Here is a 16,504-nt window from a genome sequence, read left to right as displayed (position 1 = left end):
TATTAATTTTTTGAGTGTTGACTTTGTATCCAGCTAGGCTACTGAATTTGATTATTAATTGTAGGAGTGTTTTGTGGGGTTTTTAAGATCTTCTATGCAGAGTATTATGTCATCTTTAAATCATGATAATTTTACTTCTTCCTTTCTATCCTTATTGATTTTATTTCTTTTTCTTAGCTAATTGCTCTAGCTAAAGTTTCCCGATCTATATTGAAGAAGATGATAGTGGATATCTTTGTCTTGTTCTTGATTTTAGTATAAAGGTTTCCAGTTTTTGATCATTTAGTATGATGTTGGCTGTTGGTTTGTCACAGATGGCTTTTATCAGACTAAGGTAAAGATCACCTATTCTAATTTTCTGTATGGTTATTTTTTTTATTATGAAAGCACTGGACTTTGTCAAAAGCTTTTTCTGCAACTATTGAGATGATCATGTGACTTTTTACTTTAGCTCTGTTTATATGGTATATTTCATTTATTGATTTGTGTGTGTTGAACATTCCCTGCATTCCTGGGATGAATTCTACTTGGTCATGTTGTATTATCTTCTTGATGATTTACTACATTCTGTTTACTAGCATTTCACTGAGGATTTTTGCATGTGTTCATTAGGGAGATTGGCCTGTAGTTTTCTATTTCATTGGATCTTCTAAGAGTAATACTTGCCTCCAGGAATAAATTAGGGAGTATTTTTTCCCTTTCAATTTCATCAAAGTGTTTGAGGAGTATTGGTGTTAAATCTTCTCTAAATGTCTTGTAAAATTCAGCATTGAATGCATCAGGACCTGGGCTTTTCTTCATTGGTAAGTTTTCAATTAAATTTTCAATATCATTAACTGATAATGTGTTATTCAGAATTTTTATATCTTCTTGATTTGGTAATTCATACATATCTAGGAATCAGTCCATTTTTTCTCTGCTTTCCATCCTATGAGAGCAAAAACTTTTGCAGTAAGTATTGATGATCTTCTGCGTTTCCACAGGATCTGCACTGATTTTACCCTTTTCATTCCTCGATGCCTTTTAAGTCTTTTCTTTCCTTTTTTTGATAAGGTTGGCTAAAGATTTATTAATTTTATTTATTCTTTCAAAGAACCAACTCTTTGATTCATTCATTCTTTGTGTTATTTTTCTTAGTCTCCACTTCATTAATTTATGCTCTGATCTTTATAATTTCCTTCCTTGCATGGGCTTTGGGCTTGTCTACTCTTATTTCTAGAAGCTTGAGATGCAACATTAGGTCATTTATTTGTGCTCTTCTGTTTTCCTGATGTGAGAATTCACTGCTATAAGTTTCCCTCTTGGGACTACTTTCATTACATTCCATAAATTCCTGTATATTATATCTGCATTCTCTTTTTGTTATAGATATTACTTAATTTCTTCTTTAACTTCATCTGTGACCTATTGGTTGTTTAGGAAAGTCAATTTTTATTTTTAACTAACAGTCACATGGGGGTAGGGAAATAAAAGGGAGAGGAAATCATTAGGTTTAGAGAGACTTAAAGAATTTGATAGTTTAAATGCATATCCACAAGCCAGGTGTGGTGGCTTACTCCTGTAATCCCAACATACAGGAGAATGAGGCAGGAAGCTCACTGGGAGTTCGAAGCCAGCCTGGACTATTGTGAGTTCAGGGGTATCCTAAACCTAAACTACACACAAATTCCTCTCTACCTATCTATCTCAAGCTTCTACGCAAAAAACAGAACCTTGAATGTGGCCATGATTTAATGACTTACTTGGAATGGGATAGAAGTGATGATGGTGTGTGATTTTCAAGACTAAGTCACACAAATTCCTCCTTAATATCAGTGGAACACTGGCTACATATATAATAATATTAGAAAATAATGTTAACCTCAAGTGCAACAATTGTACTATAGTTCTGGTTTTTTGGTCTTTATTTTTATAAATGCTGAAATACCTATAGTTGAAATATGATGTCTGGGGTTGGCTCCAAACAATTCTCAGGTGGAAGGACAGTAGACACAAATATAGATCAAGATTTTTCAATCCCAGCATACTGACATTTTAGGCTGGATATTTGATTGTGGAGCTGTCCTGCCGTTAGCTTGCATTTATTAGCATCCCTGACTCTACCCTCTAGGTGTACATTATATCCCTTCCCATCGTGACACCAGACACTGTTAAATGTTGCAAGGGGTCAAAATCAGCCCCTCAATTGAGAACCAAATGGATGAAATAAATGGGCCATAATTTGATAATTATCTAATGTAAGTAATCAGCATATGGGTTCAGTATATGGGTTCATTGCATTAGTCTCTCTGTGTTTATATTCATCAAAGTAAAATAAAAGGTTACTTAGAGATAAGGTTTTTTAAAAATAGAGAAGAGGTGTGGAACTGGCAGCAAGTATGAATATGTTGTAATGTTTTACTCAAATCTGAGAGAAAAACGAAAAAGTTCACTAGTTCTGTGACTTTTTTTTTTTTTTTTTTTTGTACTGGGAATCAAACACACAACCTTGAATTTGCTAATCAGGCACTGTATCACTGAGCTGTGTATCCCCAGCATAGTTCTGTGATCTTTTAAGAAGGGCTACTAGAAATGAACCAGAAAGAATGTTCTGAGTCTACAATCTTAAATGGTTGTCTGAATCTTCTCAGCTGTAGTGACATTGTACCACAGCCTTGGTGTGTATAAGTTTCCACAATAAAAGCTGCTAATCATGATGAGTCCATTTGACTGGATGAAAAACTGTCTAGGAGATTAGTAAAGTGCCGTTCCGGATGGGTCCGTGGAGATGATGGCATGTGTACCAGCAAGTTGGTGGGGAGGGGACCACTTTGATTGTGGATGGCAGTAACATATAGCCTTACAGCCTGGCTGAAATATAAAAGGGAGAGTAAAGGGAATTTGTCTGGCCAGTTCTTTGGGATATCAGCCTCCAGTGTCTTCACCCTTCCAATGAAGAACTAGTGCTAGTCCTTGATCCCTTTTGTTCTGTGGCTTTCATCTTCTTGAGCTGAGAAGTTACTAAGTCCTCTGGCTCTAAGGAACATAGATGGCCATTGTGGATTCACCCTGCATCTGATCCCGTAAGCCTACCTATATTATAGCTCTCTCTCTTAGTTACTTTTTACTGCTAAGACAAAATATTCAGCACCCGAAGTGTTGAGTGTTGTTTGTAGAAGTTGATTGTAGAGGTTTCCACCCATAGTCAGCTGGCTCCAAGGCAGGGCAACACAGTGGAGGGGTACGGCAGAGGAGAAACTGTCCATACAGGGCAGGCAAAAAGCAGCACAACTACCTTCCACTTTTCCTTTTATATTCCAACCAGGCACAAGCCTGTTGGTTGGTGCCACACACACTGAGGTTTGGGCTTCCCACACTCAGAACAATGCTAAACCAATCAGTGAACTAATTTAGTTATCATACACGCACATTCCATATTTACACACTCTAGATTCAGCCACCTCTGAAAAGCTCTACCGATGAGCACATGCGGCTTTGGAGGGACAGCTAGACACAGGTCACAACAATCTCTTTGCATTATTATACATATATTTTCTCTTGATTGTATTCTAATAGAAAGCCTAATATACTGTGGCATTGAACCACCAACATAGCCTGCGTTTAGGCTAAATATAAATAGCCTAAATTCATTTTATTTGTACTTAGTTGACTAATTGTCAGCTTTAGTGGGAACATAACTTGAATGGAATGGTTGTTGGAATGATGTACAAAGAGCCCGAGAAGGAAAGATCTCAGCCGATCTTCCTGAAGGAGCTTTGTTGCAGTTGCTTTTCTTTTGAACAATTTTGGCAGATTTTCTTCAAGGAGCTTTGTTTCTTTCCTCAGGGGAGCTTCAACGCTCATCTTCATTTTGGATGTCATCTCCTGGCTTTTAGTGCAGACCCCTCAGCTTTCTGGCCCAGATGCTTCAGCCTTTTGTACAGACACTTTAGCGTTCGGCAGCAGCTCTTGGGCCTTTCCAGCCCAAATCCTTCTGTCTCTCATCACTGATCCTTTGTGTTTCTGATACAGACTTGTACAGGACACTGATATGAACCCCTCACTGGATCCTTCAGGCCTCCAGCACACAGACAGATATCTCACATGCTTCTACATCTGAGTCTAGCAAGCACTGACTAATACAAATATCTTTTTTTAAAAAGTTTGTGAAGTTATTCTGCATTTCCCGTGCTCCTTTTGCCTTGAACTTACATGTGAAGGCCGGAGGAGAGAGGGAAGAGTGTTCTGAGCTGTCAGTGAATCTGGGGACAAGGTGACTCTAACTTGATGTCCCAAAATAATGCCTGCATCAGTGAGAGTTCTCAGATGCTGTTATAGGCTTAAATGTGTCCTGAAAAATTCACATACATAAGCTCTAATGATCAGTACCTCACAATAAGGCTTTTTTCGAAAATAAGATCAAGAGGGAATCAATTAGTAAAGGCTCTAAAGCAATAAGACTGGTATCTTCATAAGAAGTGGAAATTTGAATACATGCCATGGGGAGAATGTAAAGTGAACATGATTACAGCCATTTCAAACCAAGGAGAGAAGACTTTAGAGAAAACCAGTTGTGCTAACAGCTTGATTTTGGATTCTGGCCTCCAGATCTGGGAGACAATGCATTCCTTTGGTTTAAGCCATTCAGTTTGTGGTACTTTGTTATGGCAGCAATAATAAACAATACAGGCACAAACACCAAAAACCAATGACAGAATAGTTGAAGTAGAAAAGGAGATTAATTGGTTCTGATTTTTTGCAAATGCCGTAAAATGTGGCTTGCAGTCTACTCCTCCACAAAAACTGCCTAAGTTAAACCAGAAGCCCCACTGTTTACACCACAGCCGCTGCTTAGGACACAGGCACCACAAGTCCTACTGTCAGCTCCGAGTGTGGATTTTGACTGCTGAGGCCTGAGAAAGTTTGCTGGTTTTGCTGTGGCCTCACAGAATGGATCCATGGGGGTGTTTGCTTTTCCGTGTTACTTCCAAACCAAGCCCTGCACCGTGGCCTGTAACTTCAGGTCAAGGCCACACTGTTATGAGCTGGATGAGACAAGAAGGCTGGGGAAGTCACTTTCTGATTTAGAAATAGGGAAAGCAAGGAGCTGCAAGCGCAGATATTCCTGTTTATAGTTGAAGGGGCCTCACAGATTCTGGTGCCAAAGAAAGAGAGAGAGAGAAAGCACAATTCAATTCATTTTTGTCTTAGTACTGCAACTGTCTCCTTCTGTCAGCTGCCTACTATGTATGGTTATGTAAATTCTGATTAATGTGATGTAAGCAGGGGTGTTGGGTGAGACTCAGGAGACAGTTCAGGCCCTTTTAGTCTTTCTTCAGGGCCGAAATGCAGATGGGATGATTGGGGCTGCAAAGCCATCTCCGTCAGTTAAGTCATCCTGATCTAGAACCTTTGCTCTGAGTATGCACAGACAAAAAGAAAGAAGACAGCGGGATTCCAGATGACTTAGTAGAACCGCCATACTAACCTGGATCACTTACATCTGGACTTCCTCTAGCTGGAAATAAATGCTGTGATGGGCCTTTAAACCATTAATTTGGAGCAGGGAGGGGACATTGTCATTGCTCACAGCTGACAGCAATTTCCGAGTCATCCTACTAGTAAATGAAAGATGTTGTTTTGTTTCTTTGGGAGCTTTCGGCTTTGATGGGTGTTATCAATGAACTGACGTTTGTTTTGTTTTGTTTTGTTTTGTTTTGTTTTTTGAGACAAGTTCTCACTGCAGGTGACGCTGGCCTATGAACTTACTATGTGGCGCAGGCTGGCCTCAAACCCACAGTGATCCCCTGCCCTCAGCCTCCAGGGTGCTGGGATCAAGGTGTGTGCCACTAGACCCCCGCCCCTGACCTGACTTTTTGTAATATATGTTGATTTTTACACTTGGAACATTTATAAAAAAATAAATGTTTTGAATTGAGATATAGATATAGTTGATTTTATTTTACCCCAAATATTTGGAAAGTAAGAACCAAATAGAAGCCATTTTCTAGAAAACTGACAAGTTTTGGTTTTTTTTGTTTTTTTGTTTTTTTTAAGTAAAGGTGTCCTGTGAAACTTAGACAACACTAGTATGCATTCACAGGTTTGCGTTCTGTGATCTAAGTTCTGGGCAGTGCCAACTGACCCTAAGGTTTAGTTGTATTTTATAGCTGCCTAGTAAAGGAAATTAAACTATTCACATAACGTCTACCTTCTCATAATTGAGGGATTATTCATTTCTAATCTTAAACAGGAAAGTCTTCTAAATTTCTGGAGGAAAAGCAGCAAATGCAAAATGCTTTGGTAGGGAGATGCTATAGTTGATACACTGTGTTTAACTGAGAGCATCAGCAGGGAGCCAGGGTTCTTACTTTGTAGACATCCTCATCCCGTAGAAAGGAGGGCAAGGAGATTTTGTGAGGGCTACACCCCAGGTCGGGCGCAGTGTACAGTATTAGTCAGTAGAAGAGGTTTGCTGTGCCCTTTTGCTCCGGCTGCTGCCTTGATGTGTGCCTGAGTGCAGCGCCACCCTGCCTTGGAGCCGCTGACTAGGACTGAAACCTCCAAACACTGAGAAATAAACCTTTCCTTCCTTCATTTTTTTTTTAAACTTTTAATCAGTATCGGGGATCGAACTCACAACCGCCTGCTTGCAAGGCAGGTGCTTATGCCGCTGAGCTAAATCCCCAGCCCCTCTTCCTTCATTTTGAGTGTCAGATGTTTTGTCCCAGCAAATACAGAAAAGTAACCAAGACAATAGAAAAGGTAAATTCTCATCATAGAATATGAAAGCAATACTTTTATCTCTTCCAAAGCCCAAATCTCAGGCTATAGTCACATGAATGGGTTACTTTTCCTTGCGTGGTTGGTTTTTGCTTTGACTTTGTTGTTGTTTTGAGACAGAGTCTTCCTGTGTAGTCTGTGCAGGGCCTGAACTCCTGATGCTCCTTCCTCTGCCTCCCGGGCCCTGGGACTGCACGCCTTGCTAATCGTGTGGTTTTTAATCCTAGCACTAATGATGAAAACATAGGACCTTCAGATCTTTCGGCTGCTTTATCTTGATCGATATGAAGAGTACAGTAATTTTAAAGAGAGTCGTACTAAACAAGGGAAGTGGGAAGAGAGGAGCAAAGCATAAGGTGGCAGGAGAGACCACGAGACGAGAGGAAAGGTCATTCTTTATATTCAGGCCGAGAGAGATGGAGTGATTTGCTGACTATGTAACAAACGTGGGCAGAGCAAGTCTGCCAGGACAGGACCTGGATTAAACATGTCATAAGAAAAAATAAAATTCACCAAAAATATTTCCTTTTCTGTGATGGCTAAATGTACATTTCAGTGCGTACAGCCACTAGAGGGATGCGCTCGAGAAAAGAACAAATGGAAGCCGCTTACTCCTTTCTCTTTAGTCCGGAAAGAAAAGGAGATATGTGACAAAGTAATTAAGGTAATTAACAACTTGAAGACAATTTTCTGGTTATTTTTTTAAGACAGTGTAACTGTTTTTACAACCTATGATAAAAATAAAGCCAGTGGATAGAGAATAAATCAGAAAAGGGCTTCATTGCTTTTGTGTAAGAAAAATATCTACAAAAATGCTTCATTATTATCCTGGTTATGAATTAACTATTATGTGAAACATTTATACTCTACCCAAGTTTAGTTTTCAATTATTTATTTTTAAAATATACAACTGGCCCAGTGTGAGTGGCACAAGCCTGTAATCCCAGCATTTGGGAGACCGAGGCAGGAGAATGGATGCAAGTTCAAGGCCAGCCTCAGCTACATAGTGAGCTCAAGGCCAGCCAGCTGCAGAGTGAGACCCTCTCTGATTATATATATTTGATTAATTATATATATAAAATGAATTACACATAACAAGAATTTCATTCTGCAGAGTTAATACTGTCATTTTTAACAATATATTCTTAGCATATGCAAAGCTTTGAGTTCAATCCCTGGCACTTAAATAAAGAGAAAACTTTCCATTTTTGTATTTCACCTAGACATAACTTACTGAAGTTGTAAAATGTTCCTGAAATGAATGGCTCTTTTTTTAAATTTTATTTTGAAAGTAGTAAAATACAACAGAACAAAACAGAATAAAGCCAACTGAGACCGTATAGTGAAACTGGTACAGAACTTCACAGCAGGTTACCGGGATAACAGTAATAGGTATCACAGTATATTTCATTATCTTTACAATAGTTGTTCCTTCAATCATGTATATCAAAATAAAATGAAATATAGAACATTATAGAACTTATCAAAGAATATTGAATAGAGCAGTACCATTAATCAGAATAGAGCAAAACATTAATACAAATATTTGCCGTCAAAGAGATGGTAGAGGGAAATCCCCCTTATTTGCTAAGGTCAACCTCCCAGGAAATGCTCAGATTTCTGCTCTCCATTTGCTAATGGAGGGACAGGAGAAGAGGGGTAAGGAAAGTGGCATGTTTGACTCTAGGCTATGCACCAGTAGGTTCACTATTGCTTAGCAGGGAGGCAGGCTGGTTGCTTGGTTTCCCAGCGTCCTAAGTTCCAACATGGTGTGGATCTCAGGAGCACTGGTAGTTCTCCCCCTGGAAGGGCCGTAGTAAGAATGGCTTTTTCGAGTTTCCCTAATGATTCCCCTACTCGCACCTCCATTGGTTAAACTCTGGGAGTTACCTGTTATGTAATCATTCCTAGTGTATCCAGCCTACTGGTATTTGTATATAGCACTCTCTCAGAATGACTCTGGGCTTTGCCATATGACTTGTTCTAATCAATGCAACATCACGGTGTGTAACAAGGAGAAACTTAAGCACTCTTGTATTTGAGGCTCACCCTTTTCATATGCCACTTTTTCAGCCTGTGAAGAAGCCTGGTCAAGTCTCCTTAAAAGGTCATATGAAGACTGTGGCCCATACTGGAGGTCTCTATCAAGACTGCAGCCACTTGAGTCATCCTAGGTAGGACAAGCAAAGATCCATCCAGGTAAGACCAGTCCAAATTGCACAATCAGAAACTGTTTTGTTTATTTAATGGAGTTGGCTATTTAGAAACAAATAATCAACCACTTACAGATGAACCCAATCAATAAATCCAAATTAATTAACCAATATAATTAAATACAGAGGTAAACAGCAAGGATGGTAAAAGACCTACTTTGATGAGCCATACAAGAACGTGAGCTCTGGCAATCACATCTTTGTCTATTTAGACAAGAGATGATCACCAAAATGGGGTTACGATCAATCACAGGTATTGAAGGTACCTTTAAATTGTCCACCCAACAGTCGTTGTCCCTTACCCTTTTTTTTCCAGTGGTGAGGTGGTGATCAAACAAAGGACCTTCCACATGATAGACAAGTTCTGTACCGCTGAGCCATCTCCCCAGCCTCCCTTCAAATCTCTTGCTAACAGAATCCTGGCTTTGCTTATAAAGTGGCAAGTGCTTTAGGAAATGCTAAGTCTCTCCACTCCCAGGAGGTGATCTTGATTAATTTTCCTCTTGTTTCTGACTGGATTAGCGGTCTTTTTCTGGCCAAAGACATGAGGGAAACATTCTCTCCCATCTTAAAAAGAAGTACCCAGAAGGAAAGTGTTGCAATTATTTCCATTTTGAATGCTATGTGCACACATTACATTCCTAGAATAACATCATTCAATCTACCATGAAAGAACCAAAACCCCTCATGAGGATGCTGATCAATATGCTAATGACACCAGAGATCTGTCGTTGAGCCATTCTGCGCCACTGAATCTAACCACCTCAGAGCAGTTACACCTTTAGATAAATAATAATATGTCAGGTAATAAATGCTATGAAGAAAAAAGCAAAGTAAATGCCAAAACACTAATGGGGGAAGCTGCTATTTTATATAGCATGTCTAAAAACATCTCTAATATATCATATATTCAAAGAAAATGAGGGTGAAAGACATTTAAGTATCTGGTGAGTATAAAAGTCTTGAGGATTAAGGGTGCCAGTGCGTTTTACAGAGCCTATAAAGGGGTGAGGGGGAGTGTTCTGGAAGTCAAGCACGGTTTCTTAAAGGATGAAAGGGTGATCTCTAAAAAACACTGAAGGCCACGCACAGTGAAGGTTTGAGTTGCCTGTGGATATGGCAACATGGTGTGCAATGCTCTCACTGTAATGCTTTTATTCCATAGAGTGCAGGGTTTGGACATCTGTTATGGCAAGTTCAATGGGGAAAACAGGAAGCTGAGACAGTGACTTACAGATTACTGCTAAAGTGAGTTTTTTTTCTACAAATGAAACTAAAGAAATAGAGTAACAATCAGAGGGGATAAGGCACTGAGGAATGTTTTAATTTGGGTGCTATTGCATCAGGCTTATGTGATGATTGCAGCGATTCCCAAAAGAGGAAAATACTGATAGTATGAGAGAGCAGGGCAATTGCCGACTGAATTGAGTCAAGTCTGGATAGTTCATGATGATCCTTGAAAATTTCTGGGATGCAATTCAGTTCTAATACTGTTCTCTCTTGCATGTACTCCAACCATAAGACTGAGAAGGACTTAGGGATAATCTTATCCAACCTTATCCTCTTTGTGTTGTGATAGCAAACAGACACAGAAGGTAGCTACACCTGCCGAAAGCCACACAACCAGTGAAAGGTTCAGCCTGGCCTTTGTACCGGGGCACATTTGCTTTTTGCTTTTTGCTTTGAGAGAGGGCGAGAGAAATACTGTCTCCATTTTATCCTGAGCCTGTCAAGACTCTTTCTGAAGTGAAAGGAATTGCCTGTCCCTACCTAATACTCCTCTACTGCAACCTAAGGCTGTCCACTATGTATTACCCTCAATATGGTCACTAGTTTTCCAGTCCAAGCAGCACTGGGCCTGAGTCAATTTCAATGAACTGGGATCTAGAAGGAAGTTTAGATGCATGCATCTAAGAAAAAAAAAACCTTGATTCTGAGGCAAAAATCAAGACACTATAATCTAGTTTGGTTGATCTTCTTTGGCAACCACTATTTTTTTTTCTCCAAGCGTGGCTGACTGATACTGCCCTATGATACACCACCATTTCCTTTAGGATCTAGGTAATTTCTCAAAGCTATTTGCATTACAACTCACAAACCAAATGGGACATCTTGAGGTTCCAGGTCTGACCCTTCAGATACTTTCTGAAAATCCAAATAGCAGGTGTAATGGTGAATGCCTGTAGCCCCAGCTACTCAGAAGGTGAGCTGGGCCTGTAGCCCCAGCTACTCATGGAGATTGTTTGAATCGAGGAGTTCAAAGCCAGCCTGAACAACATAACCAGATCCTATCTTGAAAAAAACAATAATAATCCAAATATATTTTCTTCTGATCATCTATTTGTCTAGTCTAGTCTAGTCTGGCACATTTTCCTCAATATTTTATGATCCAGTAGAGAAAGATAATTTCTGCATCACTAGAACAAATAATTACAGTAAATGAGAGAACACCCGTATCACTTTAAATTTATCAAAAAGGTAGCATGATGTTAGGGGAGGATGATATTTCCAATAATATTCCTCTATAGAAAAGATTTTCAAGTAAGCATCAAGATTCTGGTGTGTTTAAGGACAAATAATTCCAATCCGGGAAGCTTCACCGCTGCTGCTGGAAGAGGGAGCTGTGCTGCTGAGGAGGTTCAGGGCCTGTCTGGGCCCAGCCTGGTGACCTTTCAGTCCAGGAGCTCCCCTGCCACCACTGCCACATGAGGAGGGAGCTGCCCTGTGGTGGAGGTTTGGGGACTGCCTGGGCCATACCTGCTGACCTTTTCAGTCTGGGGAGCTTTGCTACCTGAGGAGGTGGGTTTCTGCACACCATCAGAGCCCCAGGAGAGTTTGAGATCTTTGCTGTAGGTGGTCGGGGACCCACCCAACTTGTGGCCCCACTGGACTGGGCTCCGCGGGTTTCAGCCTGCCTAGACTGCACCTGGTGGCCAAGGAGTTTCATTGCTGCGGGGGGGGGGGGGGGGAGCATGCACTGCTGGAGGAGTCCCAGGAGCCGAGGACATAGGCTACGGCTTCCGACGCACCCGGGGAAGCCTTGGAACAACACTCGAAACACGCAAATATAGGAAAATGACAAAATGAAAGACAAAAATGCAATCTCAAACACTCAGCCCATCACAAGAAAGCCTAGGAGCCATGTACATAGAAGAAAATATATGCTATATGCTTGAAATAATCGTAACTGAAATAAAGAAGCAACACTAGGAAGCTTTAAAGGAATTCAAAAGAGAAATAATCTCCCAGGTAAAAGAAGAAATGATAAAAGTAATGAAAGAAATGCTGAACACATCTAAAGAAGACACAGTTAAAAAATTAGAGGAACAAGACAAAAAAACAGAATCCCTGGATGAACAATATAAGAAACAGACAGAATACGTGAAGCAGATTCAAAGAGATATACAGGAAATTAAAACTTCCATTCAAAGTTGTCAAAACCGACTCAATGAAAGTGAAGATAGAATTTGAGACCTCGAAAACAAGATTGCAGTTAGTGAACAAGAAAGGAAAGATCTCTTAAAAATAACAAGGAACCAGGAAATAACAATTAAACAGCTGCAAGATGATTCAAAGAAAAACAACATAATATTGATAGGGACAAAGGAAAAGGGGACAACACACATGATATCAAGAGACTATTTACAGAGGTAATAGCTGAAAATTTCTGAAACATGGGAATGGAAACTGACATTAGGATTAGTGAAGCATATAAAACTCCAAATTGCCATAACTAAAATAAAATTATACCCAGACATATAATAATCACCTTCCCAGAAATCCAACATAAAAATAGAATATTAAAAGCTGTTAGAGAGAAAAGACAGATCACCTATAAAGGAAAGTCTATCAGAATTACAGCAGACTTCTCAACACAAACAATGAAGTCAAGAAGGACATGGAAGGAAGTATTTCAGATCCTAAAGGAAAATGATTTCCAAGCTAGACCGATGGACTATGAAAAACTGTCCTTCAAAATGGATGGAGCAATAAGATACTTCCATGACAAAGAACAGCTGAAGAACTTCATGATCACCAAACCAACCCTGCAAAGAACACTGAAAGACAGTTTAGATACACCTAGGAAAAAAACACTAAGCAAAGCAGACAAACAGAACAGAAAGATAAAGATGCAACAGCAGAAAGACAACATGTGAACAATAAGCCAATTTATAACAGTTATAAACAGTAAAGTAAATGGTCTCAATTCACCGATTAAAATAAACAGACTGGCAGAATGGATCAAGGAACAACATCCAATCATATGCTGTCTACAAGAAACACATCTAACCCAAAAGGAAACTCACAGACTGAAAGTCAAAGGATGGAAAACAATACTACATGTAACAGGAACCCCCCCCCCAAAAAAAAATTGGGGGTAGCTGTTCTGTTTGCAGACAATGTGAAATTCAAACCAATAATGATCCTAAGAGATAAAGCATGTCACTACATACTGGTTAGGGGAAAACTTTAAAGGGAAAAGATAAATATTTAAATAATAGATTTAAATATATATGCACCAAATTCCAGAGCATCCAGTTATATAAAGGAAGTATTAATAGACATGAAAAATCAAATTAACACAATTATAACACAATTATAACAGGAAACCTTAACACACCATTTACACCAAGGGATAGATCAACCAGACAGAAAATCAGCAAAGAAATAGCAGAACTGAATCACACCTCTGACTTGGTAGATATAAACACAGTGTTCCATATAACATCAGAATACACATTCTTCTAAGCAGTACATGGGACATTCTCTAAAATAGACCACATACAAGCCCATGGAACATGTTTAATAATATGCAAAAGAGTTTAAATAGTCCCATGCATAGTATCAGATCATAGTGTTATGAAATTAGAAATTGATGATAAAAGAAACTTCAAAAACCCCACAAACACATGGAAATTGAATAATACACTCTTGAGCAATCAATGGATCACAAGAGAAATTAAAGAAGAAATTAAACAATACCTACAAGCAAATGAAAATATAAATACAACTTACCGGAATCTGTGGAATGCAACAAAATCAGTCCTCAGAGGAAAATTTATTGTACTGAGTTCCCGCATAAGGAAAACAGAATGAATACAAATAATCAACCTGATGCTACACCTCAAACATCTAGAAAAAGAAGAGCAAGTCAAGCCCAAAGCCAAAAGAAGGCAGGAAATTATAAAAATTAGAGCAGGGGGCTGGGGATTTAGCTCAGTGGCATAAGCACCTGCATTGCAAGCAGGCGATCATGAGTTCAATCCCTGGTACTGATAAAAATAATAAAAAATAATTAAATAAAAATCAAAGCAGAAATTAATGCCATAGAGACTAAGAAAACAATCCAAAGAGTCAATGAATCAAAGAGTTGGTTCTTTGAAAGAATCAATAAAATTGCTAAGCCCCAAGCCAACCTTATTTAAAAAGGAAAGAAAAAGCTCAAATTTATGTAATCAGCAATGAAAAAGGCAAAATCACTACAGACTCTGTGGAAATACAGAAGATCATCAACATCTATTTCAATAACCTCCACTTGGTTTGATAACACAGAAGAAATGGAGAGATTCCTAGAAAACTATGAGCTATCAAAACTGGGTCAAGAGATGTAAAACTGCTAATAACCCAATCTCTCTTAATGAAATTGAAAATGTAATTAAGTACTTACCTACAAATAAGAGCCCAGGCCCAGACAGATTCCCTGTGGAATTTTACAAGAAATACAAAGAAGACTTAATGCCGACACTCCTCAAACTCTGCAATGAAATTGAAAGGGAAGCAATCCTTCTTAAGTCATTCCTAGAAGCAGCTATTAATCTAGTGCCAAAACCTGAGAAAGACCCGACTAACAAAGAGAACTACAGGCCAGTCCCCCTAACGAACACAGATGCAAAAATCCTCAATAAAATATTGGCAAATAGGATGCAGCAAATCATTAAGAGGATTATACACCAAGACCAAGTGGGATTCATACCAGGCATGCAGGAATGGTTCAATATACATAAATCAATAAATGTAATCCATCATATTAATAAAGGCAAAAGTAAGAATCATGTGATCATTTCTATAGATGCAGAAAAACCTTTTGATAAAGTCCAAAACTCATTCATGATAAGAACTTTGCAGAAAATTGGAATAGATGGTCTTTATCTCAATATGATAAAGGCCATCTATGACAAACAGCCAGCATCATATTAAATGGCCAAAACCTGAAGGCCTTTACCTTCAAATCAGGCACAAGACAAGGATGTCCCTTATCACTGCTCCTATTCAACATAGTACTGGAAATACTAGCCAGAGCAATTAGAAAAAAGAGAAATAAAAAGGGTAAGGATAGGAAAAGAGGAAGTTATATTATCATTATTTGCAGGTGACATGATACTCTACATAGAAGACCCCCAAAACTCCATTGAAAGACTCCTAGATATAATAAATAAATTCAGCAATGTAGCTGGATACAAAATCAATACTCAAAAATCAATAGCATTCCTATACACTAACAATGAAATCACGGAGAGAAAAATAAGAGAAGCCACACCCTTCACACTAGCAACCAATAAAATGAAATATATAGGAATTGATCTCACAAAAGAAGTAAAAGTTCTATAAAGGGAAAATTATAATACACTGAAAAAAGAAATTGAAGAGGATCTGAGAAAATGGAAATTCATTCCTTGTTCATAGATTGGAAGAATAAATATTGTGAAAACGGTCATTCTTCTAAAACTGTTATACAGATTCAACGCAATCCCAATGAAAATACCATCAATGTACCTCATAGATCTAGAGAAATCACTCCTAAAATTCATCTGGAACCAGAAGAGACCTAGAATAGCAAAGGCAATTCTAAGCAGCAAAGGCAAGGCAGGAGGCATCACAATCCTTGATTTGAAGTTTTACTACAAAGCAACAGTAGTAAAATCAACATGGTACTGGAATAAAAGCAGATCTGAAGGTCAGTAGAACAGATTAGAAGATACAACCACAACTACAAACACACTCAACCACCTTATCTTTGATAAAGGGGCCAAACATTACTGGAAAAGCTACAGTCTCTTTAATAAATTGTGTTGGAAAAACTGGCTCTCCATATGTGGAAAACTAAAACTGGACCCATGCCTATCATCATGTACTAAAATAAAATCTGAGTGGATCAAATATTTGAATATTAAAACAGAAACACTAAGTCTACTAGAAGACAAATTGGGTAAAAACCTTGAAAACATAGGGATAGGTAGACAATTCATGAACACGAATCAAACCACACGGGGACTACTTCCCAGAATCAATAACTGGGATGATGTCTTACTAAAAAGTTTCTTCATGTCAAAAGAAATCTCCAGCATAGTGAAAAGAAAAGCCACAAACTTGGAAAAAATCTTAGTGAGCTGTCCCTCACACAAAGGACTTCTGTCTAAAACATACAAAGAATTTAAAAAATCAGACCCCCAAAATTCAAAGATTCAATCCAAAAATGGGCATCTGAGATGAATACAGAGTTCTCAGGTGAAGAAATACAAATGGCAAAT

The sequence above is a fragment of the Cavia porcellus genome, unplaced genomic scaffold, assembly GCF_034190915.1.
Source record: "Cavia porcellus strain 051 isolate PalLab524CR breed Dunkin Hartley unplaced genomic scaffold, mCavPor4.1 scaffold_22, whole genome shotgun sequence".
Classification (NCBI taxonomy): Eukaryota; Metazoa; Chordata; class Mammalia; order Rodentia; family Caviidae; genus Cavia; species Cavia porcellus.
Note: the sequence above shows the minus strand (reverse complement) of the source record.